The sequence below is a fragment of the Chenopodium quinoa genome, unplaced genomic scaffold (genome assembly GCF_001683475.1).
Source record: "Chenopodium quinoa cultivar QQ74 unplaced genomic scaffold, ASM168347v1, whole genome shotgun sequence".
NCBI lineage: Eukaryota > Viridiplantae > Streptophyta > Magnoliopsida > Caryophyllales > Amaranthaceae > Chenopodium > Chenopodium quinoa.
In genome coordinates this window covers 767317-779906 of record NW_018742412.1, presented here as the reverse complement: position 1 = coordinate 779906, position 12590 = coordinate 767317, and the positions used below count along the sequence as shown (strand labels likewise).

General features: G+C 31.9%; 1 long non-coding RNA gene across 2 annotated transcripts; it reads right to left on the bottom strand.

The window, feature by feature from the left end:
- Positions 1-903: 903 nt before the first annotated feature.
- Positions 904-4395, bottom strand: LOC110706245. Of its 2 annotated transcripts, XR_002508290.1 has the most exons (6): positions 3820-4395; positions 3230-3322; positions 1887-2066; positions 1449-1700; positions 1225-1374; positions 904-1113 (listed from the first exon to the last, which is right to left on the bottom strand). It is a non-coding gene; the product is annotated as an uncharacterized LOC110706245 (long non-coding RNA). The 2 variants fall into 2 exon arrangements; XR_002508285.1 differs by lacking the exon at positions 1887-2066 and having other exon boundaries at positions 907-1113; positions 3820-4387.
- Positions 4396-12590: the final 8195 nt, after the last annotated feature.

Sequence of the window (12590 nt, the reverse complement as noted above, 5' to 3'; positions counted from 1 at the left end):
AATCCCAGCCACAATTGGATTGTGAGTACAATAAACGATCCCACGAGCATTTCTTATAGTAATATCATCCGAATGACAGTCCACCCTCCTAGCATAGTCATAGTAAATTTTCAAGAAAGTTTCATTAATCCTAAGCTCATACTCGAGCCCTGGATCGTAGTCGTTTAGGCTGCGAATCCTGAACGAGATCTTTAGAGTATACACTCCGAGCCTTTCCTTCCTAAACTTTGGCCCTTTCTTATCAACAGGCTCTGGCTTAGCATTACTAGTAGAAAAAGTTCTATTTGTAACTAGCGAAATTGACTTTTTATAACTGGCATTGTTGGTTGCGAATGCCACCGTTACAACTAGTAAAAATTATTCGTAACTGACTAATGTTAGTTACAAATAATGTACTATTCGTAACTGGCTTACCCTAACGCCAATTACAAAAAGTCTATTTTCCAAGGTAGAAAGCATATTATTTGTAACTGGCATTAAGTTACGCTAGTTATAATTAGGGTATTATAAGTAACTGACAAATCTTAACGCCGATTACAAATATATATTTTTATTTTTTAAAAAAACATATTATTAGTAACTAGCATTAGATTATGCCAGTTACAAATAAATAAATAATTTTTTTTAATAAATATTTGATTCGAATATAAGAATGGTAATATATCCTACCAAACATCCTATCGTCAAATGGGTTCAACCTGTTACAATTCAACCAACAAAACACGTACTCCGAATACACTCATATAACTTAAAATCACCCACAACATACAATACAAACACTCCAAATAATTCCACAGATGTTGAATTATTCATCCACAACAGTACAGTGCAACAAAATTAACTGTACTTTCCAAAAAACAATTAAAACTTGAATAAAAAAAAAGAACATTGATTTATAATTTAAAAATGTAATGACAATCAATAAGCTAAATAAAAGTAGATATATAGAAAAGTGTTACATTGTTTTATTAAGCTAAACGCGACTAATCATAACAGTGATTAATAAGATAACTAGTCTTTCAACAACAAATTAAGCCTAAAAAACTTAGCGCATTGTTCTCAAATCTCATCTAATTCAACATCGTTGTAGGCTGCAAGTCTTGCCAAATACTCCTTCAAATATTAAAAAAAATACGTGTCTATAATACTTTATTAAAATAAAACATCAACCAAAACTCATATAAAGCATTTTAGCTTGCAAAGAAAGGTAAATTAATCACTAACCTCTTTCAAATTTCCCTTGCAATCGCTATGAAAGGTATTATCTCATACATATATATCTCATTACATAATTAGCACATTCGGTGCGCAACTATTAGCTTTCTCTTTGGTTTGCACCAACTCATTATCCGCATTTTTTGCAAAAGTCATAACCTTCAAGAAAAGATAAATATTAATATAATTAAGTTACAAATATCTTAGATCATTACGTGTGATCAATGTATTACCTCATCAGTAAAGAAGACTAAATCTGCAGGCCACCCCAAATCACAATCCAAGAAAGTTTCTAGTAATGCATATTCAAATACAAACCAGCATCTGGAAAGGAGCATCAAGATTCGCTGTGTTATCAAGCAAATTCGACATATTCTTAGCTTCTTCAGCGGGGATCTTGGTGTACTCTGATGATGCCCATCCTTCTTTTGCAGAAGCATAGAGAATAGGAAAATCCAACTGTTCCTCTAGTACTATATAGAACCCTTCAATTTGAAAATAAAAACACACTTATATGAAAAGTATAGTACTATATAGAACCCCTCAATTAAAATACAAACAAAACTAATAAGTAAAACAAGCTACACATATAGCAAATAGCTAGCTACAACTATATAAAGTATGGACAATAAGAAGTCATCTGCCCCCTGAGTCAAGATTAATGGCCCAACCTTGTCTAATCAATATAAATATGAGGCCCATGTCCTGAGCTTTCTGGTATATATCAAGCAGTTTTGATGCTAGGATTTACCATTTGACTTAGCCATACCCGTGTTGATACAACCTGACCAAAGTGCAGACAGGTCGACCCTGAAAGGGAGTATATGGACTCTACGTTACACTTCCTAACCCTGAAAGGGAGTTGAGATCCACATGAACAATATATATATATATATATATCGAAACGCACATGAAAATTAGAAAGAAAAACGCACAATCACCCCTATATGACCTACTGCACTACTTATTTCATACATATTTATCAGCGGGAGCAGCAGACAGAAGGCTATCAACTTGTGGCTGATAAACAGATTTCCCTTTATATTGTTTAGTCCTTTTTTCTTTCACCTTTGTTCTCTCTTTCATGTATTCATTACAATAAGATGTATCTAGTACTTAATAAAACGTGTTCCGGGAATCACAGCAACCACATTTATTAATAAAGGGATTCAAATTTCTGAATTTCGGGTCTAAGCTTCTGTTCTGAAGTTAAGACTAATTTCAGTTCTAAGCTTCAGTTCTGAATTTCAAACTAATTTTAGTTCTGAATTTCAGTTCTAAACTTTAATTCTGAATTTCAGACTGATTTTAGTTCTGAGTTTCAGACTTGTCTCAGTTCTGAATTTCGGTTTTGAGCTTTAGTTCTGAATTTCAAACTGATTTCAGTTCTGAATTTCAGTTTTGAGCTTCAGTTCTGAATTTCAAACTTATCTCAGTTCTGAATTTCAGTTTTAAATTCAATTCTGAGCTTCAGTTATGAATTTTAGATTTGATTTCTAAGATGTTGCAGTTTAGGCTTTATGGTTACCACTTAATATACAGCCAAGTTCACGGTCATAGTGAACTCATACACCTGTACAAGGTAGTTCTATTTACTTGCAGAGGTATTGATGCACATGCATATGTTTTATCGCTATAATACTACTACCTATGGCTATTATAGAAAACTTCCCCACATAATAGCTCAATGAATAACTTCATCACTAGCTGACTCTAATATGGTCAAGTCATAGCTGGCGTACACACTTGAAAATGTCTCAGACAAAAGCAAGATAATATCTTGGCCGGGGAGAAAACAGAGCTGGAAAAACCCTCATAGGAATATCATACACAAAAACAAAGAGTGCACATGCCAAGAGCACCTACGGTAAAAAAGCAGCAGATGAAAAATACCAAAGGAAAGCATTATACTTGGCAACTCAATGTCTTTTTGCCTCTTCCACTTAATAATGCATGATGAGTACGAAAAAGTGAAACTAAAGTTTGCTCAGAAAAAAATAAAATAAAAGCATACCTGCTTCAAAAAGTATGCTAGCCTTTTCACCTCCTCCTTTTCATGAAGCAATTCTCCTTCCCTTTTGGCTAACTGAATAGCTAAAGCCTCAAACTGGATTACGATAAAGGGTCAATTACACATAGGTTCAGTTATATGTAACATATGATACCAACTGATCTTTATACTCCAGAATCTAGGTGTAGGTTGACTGGTAAATTCATTTAATGTAACAAAAACATATTATTACAGAGTTGCTGGATCTACTCACCACCACTCAGGCATTCACAGACACCAACTATACATTAATTTTTAGTTACTAGACTTACTACCCAACAAACACTCAAAATATCACAAAAGAACTCTTAGGCGTCTTCGCTTAACAGCATCATAGCATCAAAAGAATTAACGATAAATTGATAAATCATCGGAAGGTCTGAACTAGACAACAACATTATTAAAACAAATCAAAGGTAGCAACAACAACATAAAATCGAGTGTCAAACTCAATTAAACCCTAAATAGAAACATTTCAATAAATGTAAAGTAACCCATATTTAAAATATAAAAAAAAAACCCAAATTACAAAACCCCAAAAAACAATTATATACCTGCGGCTGCTTTTGATGGAAAACCGGATTCCATGAACCCAATTTTTATAAATCCTAAGATCTGAAGCATCAAATCCAACCACGGAGTTTTCAGGATCCTTCTCTATTGCTCGCTGCTAATTTAAGAGAAAAATTAAGAGGAAACGGTGGAGAGAGTTCTAGGGCAGGTGACGGTAGTGACGGAGGGGGTTCCGGTGCAGGTGGCTTGAGCTTCTCGCAGCAGTGACGGAGGGAAATCTAGGCAGGAAGTTCTCATGGTTGTGAAGCTAATTTAAGATAATAATGTAGAGAGAACGGTGGCGGTTGCAGTGACGAAAGTGATGGAGGAGTGAAAGTGGGAACCATAGTCGACGTTATAGGTGACAGCGGTGGTAGAGGCCTGGAGGATGATGATGAGAGGTTTCGAAAGAGGAGGAGTTTCGAAAGAGTGTGAATGGTCAAAAATGAAAAAAGAAAGGAGAAATAGAAGTAAAAGGTAGGGTGGTTTTTTTTAATTGCCACCGGTTCAAACGAGAAATTGTTTCCTTTCTTTAAAAAAATAAATAAATAATTGTTTCTAATAACTTAATATTTATAACTAGCGTTTATAAGTTAGTTACAAACTTTTTGGTCAAAGTTTCTTTGATATAATATTTGTAACTGGCGTTTGTAAGCTAGTTACGAGTGTTTTGGTCAACGTTTCTTTGACTTAATATTTGTAACTGGTGTTTGTAAGCTAGTTACAAACTTTTAAGTCAAATTTTCTTTGACTTAATATTTGTAACTGACAGTTATTTAGTCAGTTACTAATAAAACTTCAAACAATGATAAACACGTATTAGTAACTGACATTTACTACGCCGGTTACTATTGTCATGAATTTTGTAACTGGCATTATCTTAGTCGGTTACTATTAATGCTTTCGTAACTAGCATAACATGCACCAGTTACTAATAAGGCGTTACAAATAACATTTTTTCTATAGGAGTTTCCATGACAACCACAACATCAAGTTCGTCATCTTCTATCTCAACAATAACACCTTAAGAAGCAACATGCTTCTTTTGTTCAGCACCAGCGACGTCCTTCTTCTCCTAATCAGCAACATCGTCCTTGTTTTCTACGGCATCAATAGCGTCCTTGTTCTTTTCAGCATCAGCAAGGACGTCCTTGTTTTCTTCAACAGCAGCAACGACGTCCTTGTTCTCTTCGGCAACATCAACCATCTCTTCGGCAACAATTCCTTTTGGTTTCGTAAGGTCATGTACAGGATCTTCAATGAGGTCAGGAACAGAACGATGAGACGGCAGTCTAGCGCGGCTTTTTCTTCCACCGACCCTCATGCCACGCGCTAACTGCTCCAAGAGGTTGTGACGCCCGAAAGCCTTCCTTTTCCTACGTGGTGGACCGAGTATGGAAGGGATACCATTAGGGTTAAGATTTGAAGGGGCAAGGGAACTCATTTTGGATGAATATCTATGTGTGGATGATGTTGGTGAACAAGTTATTTGTGAAGTCTGTTTTTATATAACCCCCATGCGTAGGAATATACCCTTTCAATTAAAATATTTATTGAATATTGCAAATGAGAATGAGAGTGCAAAGCAACAGTTCCATAATATAAATAATATTTGTTTCATAATTATACCACGGTCGATGACTGTCTCAATTGGTTTACACCTACTCACTACCTTTGGTTCTATGTTCGATTCCCAACAGCTGCATTTCCCATCCCCCAATTTTTTTTTTTTTTTTTTTTTTTTTTTTGCTTTTTACACTACTCCAATATTTTTTTTGGTTTTATTTATAGGTAGTCCAATTTTATCTTTACATATGCAATTACACTAAATGTATCTTTTTTTAAAAAGATAATTAGTATGTATTAGTATAAACAGTTTTATTAAAGATAATTACAAATAACGGGATGATAGATTTTGATTTTTATCTGATATAATTATAACATATAATTTTGTGTTGCAAAATTCTTCGAATGTTAATAATAATAATAATAATAATAATAATAATAATAATAATAATAATAACAATAACAATAACAATAACAATAACAATAATAATAATAATAATAACATATAATTTTGTACTAGTTAAGGAGTTGTCCTTTACCCGCAAGGTATTAACCAAAGGACATAGCAACACATATATACACCAAAAGGGATGACTGAACTGCCTGTCAAAAAGTGTTTAACAGGAAAAGGGAAACATGTATCTTCCTTTCTAAAACGTCCCAAAATCATAAGTAGTTATCCTAGCTTTAGCTTAGGCCAAATCTTATCCTAACACTTAACATTTTACCATTTTACCACGGTGAATCCATTTCTTTTTACCTCTCCACTCATACATCCAAATATCTCACACACGAAATTGGAAATCATATATGTACTTGCACTAATCAAAATTTTCACATTGTGGTAAATCAATCAACGGATACAATTTAAAACATCAACGCTTATAAACAAGGAAATTACTTGATTAATCTACTCGAATTCGATTTCATAGTATTTATTGTAGGTTTTTGGAATTATTTGATATGATAATCACATGAAAATGTAGGGTTATACTGATGATCACACATTTGAAAAATAAAAAAATCAACGTTCAAATATTAATATTGGGTCAGTTTTTCAATCCAGATTTCAATTATGGTGTTATTATTTTTTTTACATATAAAGGGATAGTTGAAGATTGTTTCTATACAAAGATAAAAGATATTACCACATAGTACAACAATGATAAGACCCCTATATGACAGACCTATACTCAACAATGGCTTAAGCATAGTCACTTCGTAAGTCAATTTCAATAACACAATTTTGACAACAAATAAATTTACTAAAATTTCATATACTTTTGACAGCATATAAAATTTAATAACCTATAAATTTACTAACTTCGTATAATTTAAGTAATACAATATGGAATAAGTTCAATACAGTTGTTTTAATTTGGCTTTTAATTACATTAGTTATTTTATTATTAACTCGACAAGATATTTATTATACAATTTAAATCAAATATTGCATAACCTTACACCTAAAAGTATGCTTTAACATGGTTTGAAAAACAAAATATGCTTTAACAATACAATTAGTAACTGTCAATTTATTAGATGGTACAATTCTTTTATTTAATATAATGGGGATTTTTATTACAAAAAATCGTTAGAGATTACTAGAGTTGAGTAACAATTTAATACAACTGATTAAGTCATAATTACGATTTAAAAGGTACAAGGGTTAAATAACATCATATCTAAGGATTCTAAAGGGTTTAGCTTCAGAGGGTCTGGGGTTTGAAGGGTTAAAGGTTTGAAGGGTTTAGGGTTTCTAGGGTTTAGGGTTTTTAGGGTTTAAGGTTTGAAGGGTTTAGTGTTTAGGGTATGTGTATAGTGATACATGAAATAAAATTATCAAAGTTGTTACGTTTATTGACATAATTACAAGTTCGTTTCGATCAAACTAAATTGTTTAAGGTTCAGATCAAGCTGATCAACATGATTAACTACATCATTAATACACGTAACAACGTATCTTCAATAGAGGAACATTAAATACAACAACGTTACTAAGACCGGACTTGGTTTAATAAATCTCACAAACAAGAATCCAAAAAATATTCACCCACACCCTTTCCAATGTTTAAGAATCATACCTACAACCTACCTAGCCCTAATCATAGCTACCCTACTCCTGACTTACCATAGTGAAACAATATCCTTTTACCAAACTAAACAATGTCCTTTATACCAAACTCATAATTTCAAAAATCTCACACAAACATTTAAAAATCGTATATGTATTCCTACTAATGCAACTATCACATATTCATAAATCAACGGCATTAAATTTGGATCGATTATTCAACGGTTGTAATATGTTTGTGAACTTTAAATTTTGTTGTTATTGGTTATATATATATATATATATATATATATATATATATATATATATATATATTTATATATATATATATATATATATATATATATATATATATATATGTATATGTATAAATAAATATGGACACTTTACAGCAATTTTTAGCTAAATATAATGAAACAAAAAGTAATCAACTTTATTTTAGGTCTAAAAAAGTATATAAAAGTTTTACGTCATTTGAGGTACATAAGAATTTAAATAGTTTGATGATTGATCATATATAATGTATGGGGTTGGGGGAGGGTTTATGGTTTGGAGGGTTTAGGGTTTTGAAGGGTTTGGAGGGTTTAGGGTTTGAAGGGTTTGGAGGGTTTAGGGCATGATTTCAAATTTGTCTTTTACTACATTAGTTTTTTATTTGAAATAATTGAAACAACGTTACTACGATCAACTATTTTTAATAAATTTCACAATCAAAAGATCAATTGAGCTTCAAAGATAACCTATACACCGAACATTATTACTTCGATCAATTACATAGAAGAATTAGATCACCAAGCAAACTCTGATACACACGACATACCGTCAATTATAATATATACAATTCCATTTAAATTGTAATGTGGATTTAGATTTTTTTTAAAAAAAATGATAGATTTGAATAAGAATTTAATCCAAATTAGTATGGATCATATTTAAGGATTTCATAGTTTGAAGGGTTGCGGGGTTGTTTAGGGTTTGAAGGGTTTAGGGTTCAGGATTTAGGATTTAGGGTTTAGGGTTCGAAGAGTTTAGGGTTTGAAGGGTTTATGATTTGGAGGGTTTAATTTCCAAATTGATCATTTATATGACAATTTGGGGTGTCCATTATTCGGATAAAAAACGAAATTCAGTCCAATCTAAACCGAAATATTAATTCGGATCGGATCGGCTAATTTTAAATCGAATCGGATAGGATTGCCCTTTTTGAGAAATCAGATTTTGCGGAGCGGATCGGATTGGATTGACCTTAATTGATTGGATCCAAAAAACTAATTTCATGTGAAATTATGTTGATGATTACGTTGACTGTTTATAACAATTTGTATATATAAATTGTTACAATTTAATTTATGATTGTAATAGCACTTTTTCAAATATATCTTCTGAATTTGAAATATTGGGATATATTTTAAGAAACAAGATAAAGTGTGAATATTGTAAAATATATCCTATAATATTTTGTGAATCTTAGGTTACTTGACCTTGCCCTCCAAGTATACCTATATATATTATACATGGCCGAATAGATGAATGTGATTGACAGAGCTAATTTATTGAATACAATTTGTCATGAAATGTTGTTAAAAAATTTAATTACAAATTATTGGATATTACCAATTTTTTTATAATAAAAAGGGTTAACATTCCATCAATTTGTTTGGGGTGTCGTTGTTTGGTGCCCAAACAAAGGATGAACTTCATGATGGTAATGGCTACTTTATTTCACAAAGTACAATAGGAGGTTGCTTGTGAAAACAGTGCAAGTTGCAGACCTTCACAAAAGCAAGTGTTATCGTAAAAATGGAAACAAGAATCCAAAAAAGAAGCACCGACACCCTTCCAAAATCATACCTACCCACCCTAGCCCGAATCATAGCTACCCTACACATGATTTCCAATAGTGAAACAGTGTCCTTTTTCCCAAACTCAAACTGTCAAAAATCTCAAACACCCATTTGAAATTCGTATATGTAGTCCTACTAATGCAAGTGTCACAAATTGATAAATCAACGGCTGTAATTTGTTTGTGGAATTCTAAAATTTTGGGAGTATATTATTTTTTGCTATGGTTTTACTTAAAACCATAACAACTAACAACATCATATTTAATCTACAAAGCTATAAGGCAACTAAAGGTAGAAGGCAATTAAATCTACAAACATTTAAGGCAACTAAATCATATTCATTCACATAGTTATTGTTATATAAATATTTATGATGATATGAATACGTTCGGATTTTGTAATGATCGACATTTTAAAGCATGTCAATGTTATCGATTATACTAGGGGTCTAAATAATTAAGTTGGATTAAAACTGAAATTCAATCCAATCAATTCAGATCAGAACACTTTACAGATCGGATCGGGGTTGGATTGTGACTTTTTTAAAGTTCAGATTACGGTGTGGATGGATTTATTGACCCTAACTGGACCGAATCCAAACCGAAAACCAATTCACGTTAAATTAAGCTTGTTTAAATATGGATTTATTTATTTTTATATTTTATCTCAAACACTAACAATCGACTAGAGTAAATGGAACAAACGTTAATTTCGAGAAGCTAGGAGGAAAAACAAGATCAATAAAAATGAACCACATGATTAATATATTTAACAACGTTCAGTAGATCGACGGAACACAATTGAATTATGATGATCGACTTGATTGAGGAATTATACATACTTCCTCCGTTTTTTTATTATTGCACCATAAGGATTGGGTACAAATATTTTTGTAGTTGAAAAAAGTAAGAGAGAGAAAGGTAAAAATACAAAATTGTCCATGTGACATATTGATAAATTAAAAAGTATGTGAAAAAAGCAAGGTTATGATGGGTATTTGTAATGTGAACACAAACAATTTTTTTTCCTAAAAAGGAAATGGTGTAATATTTGTGAAACTTCCTAAACAGGCAAGTGGTACAATAATAAAAGAACGGAGGAAGTATTAAATATTCAATTTGCGGAGTATAAGTATAGCATTTTTATATTTATACGAGTACATAAGAATGTAATTATTATGCTCAAATTTAAGTGTTTAGAGTTTGGAAGGGTTTAGGGTTTGGAGGGTTTAGGGTTTAGGGTTTGGAGGGTTTAGGGTTTGAATGGTTTGGAGGGTTTGAAGGGTTTAGGGTTTGGAAGGGTTTAGGGTTTAGGGTTTAGGGTTTGGAGGGTTTAGGGTTTGAATGGTTTGGAGGGTTTGAAGGGTTTAGGGTTTGGAGGGTTTAGGGTTTAGGGTTTGAAGGGTTTGGAGGATTTAAGAATTGAAGGGTTTAGGGTATAGGCTTTGGAATATTTTAGGGTTTAAAGGGTTTGGAGGGTTTAGGGTTTGATTTCTTTTTGTCTTTTAGTGCAGTATATTTTATTCTTCAAAATTTTATATTGGACACCATTTGTCTTTGGCCTTACAACCATAAATCATTTCAATTGACTTTATACTTTATCACTTTCTCAAATGCAAATATTATTGACAATTACTACAAAATGGCAAAGTTCATGGGAAACAAGCATGAAATCTCTGTCAACATTATGATTTTTGTTTAAATTTTTTTTTTTTTTTTTTTTTTTTGTGTGTGTGTTTGCTAACTATAATGCTTAACCCATAATTGTAGCAGTTGTATTTGAACTAATAATATCAACTAGACATGTGCCACTTTACTTACCTTACCTAGGTTGTACTTTTGAGTGGACTTAACTAGAGTTAGCTACTTTTGTCATGATATGAACTTACTTGTTTTTATTATCATAAGTTAAAGTTATCAGACAGAAAAGAAACACACTAGTAGCAAGCAAAATACTTTCCTCTTCTCTTCCCCAAGCAATATTTTCACTTCCCACCATGGAAACTAACCAAGAAGTGCCTTACCCCCCTGGGTTCTTCCCGGCTACGGCCACTAATAACGCCAAACACTGTTTCAAGTACAACACGAACACTGAACAAGAAATAAACTTCAATCATTTTGTCTATTTTTATAGTCAAAATGGAAAGTTGACCTTACATCAGGTGGAATATGATATTCTAAGGAAAATTGTAGTCAATCCTAAAGAAGAGCAACACCGTATGGACAAATTGATGATGGTCAATGAGGCTGGTCAGATTTTTTCGGTGCACTTACCCAACATTGTTGACGTTGTTGGTAAGCCAGAGGTGCAAGCTGCCATTCGTGAGCTGGAAAAGGATGATGTTGTGGTGTACGAGGGTACAACCAAAATAATTTCGAAATTGTTGGTAGACAAGATGGACCCGAAGCCAATTATACCAAAAAGTAGCCCTATTTACTCCCTTGGATTGGCTGGTTTCACCACGGAATTCGGGAGCTACACCGATGATGTTCTTTTCCTGCAGGTACCCTCTCTTTTAATTTTTAATGTTTTTTTAAATTTTTTTTTTCATGTTGCCTGCTATTTGATTGAGTTGAATTTAAGTTTAGGTAATTTATGTGCCATATAATGGTTGAAATTAAAGCAATTTAAAGTGTTAGAGTCGGATGATTGATTATTTAATAGAAATGTTTGATCGGTGAATGGTAATTTAAATTTGGTATGTAATTTGCTAATATATATAGATGATGGTTTAATTTTGACAAATCTTGTTCATTTGTAATTGCTTTGAGTCATGATAATTAATTAAGTGTAACATAACTATTTTAATCATGGTAATTAAGCATGTTCATTATATTATTTAAGAAATCATGTTTTTGTTTAAATTAATTTAATTGTGATAATTTATGCTTTTAAAGTTTCGGTAATTGTAGGTAATCATGTTTTAGTGTTTAAATTAAGTTTACCATGCTTTTTATTTTTATTATTCACTTAATTTTTAAAGTCCAATATATCTAGTTAATTCTTAAAGTTCAGTATATGAAGTTAATTGAGTAGTTAATTATGAATATATATGACATTTGCACACAATATATATAATATGTGTTTTCTAATTATAACACGGTTGATGTCTATCCAAAATTATTTACATGCTATATATCTAAACACTACATTGGTCCTAGATCTAGCCCCATCCCCCAAATCTTTTTGTTTTTAATATTTTTTTTAAAAAAAAATTGGTTAAAAAATTTGATCCAATAAAATAAGTTGGTTTGAGTAGCTTATAATCTCCTATACGTGTAGGTGAAAT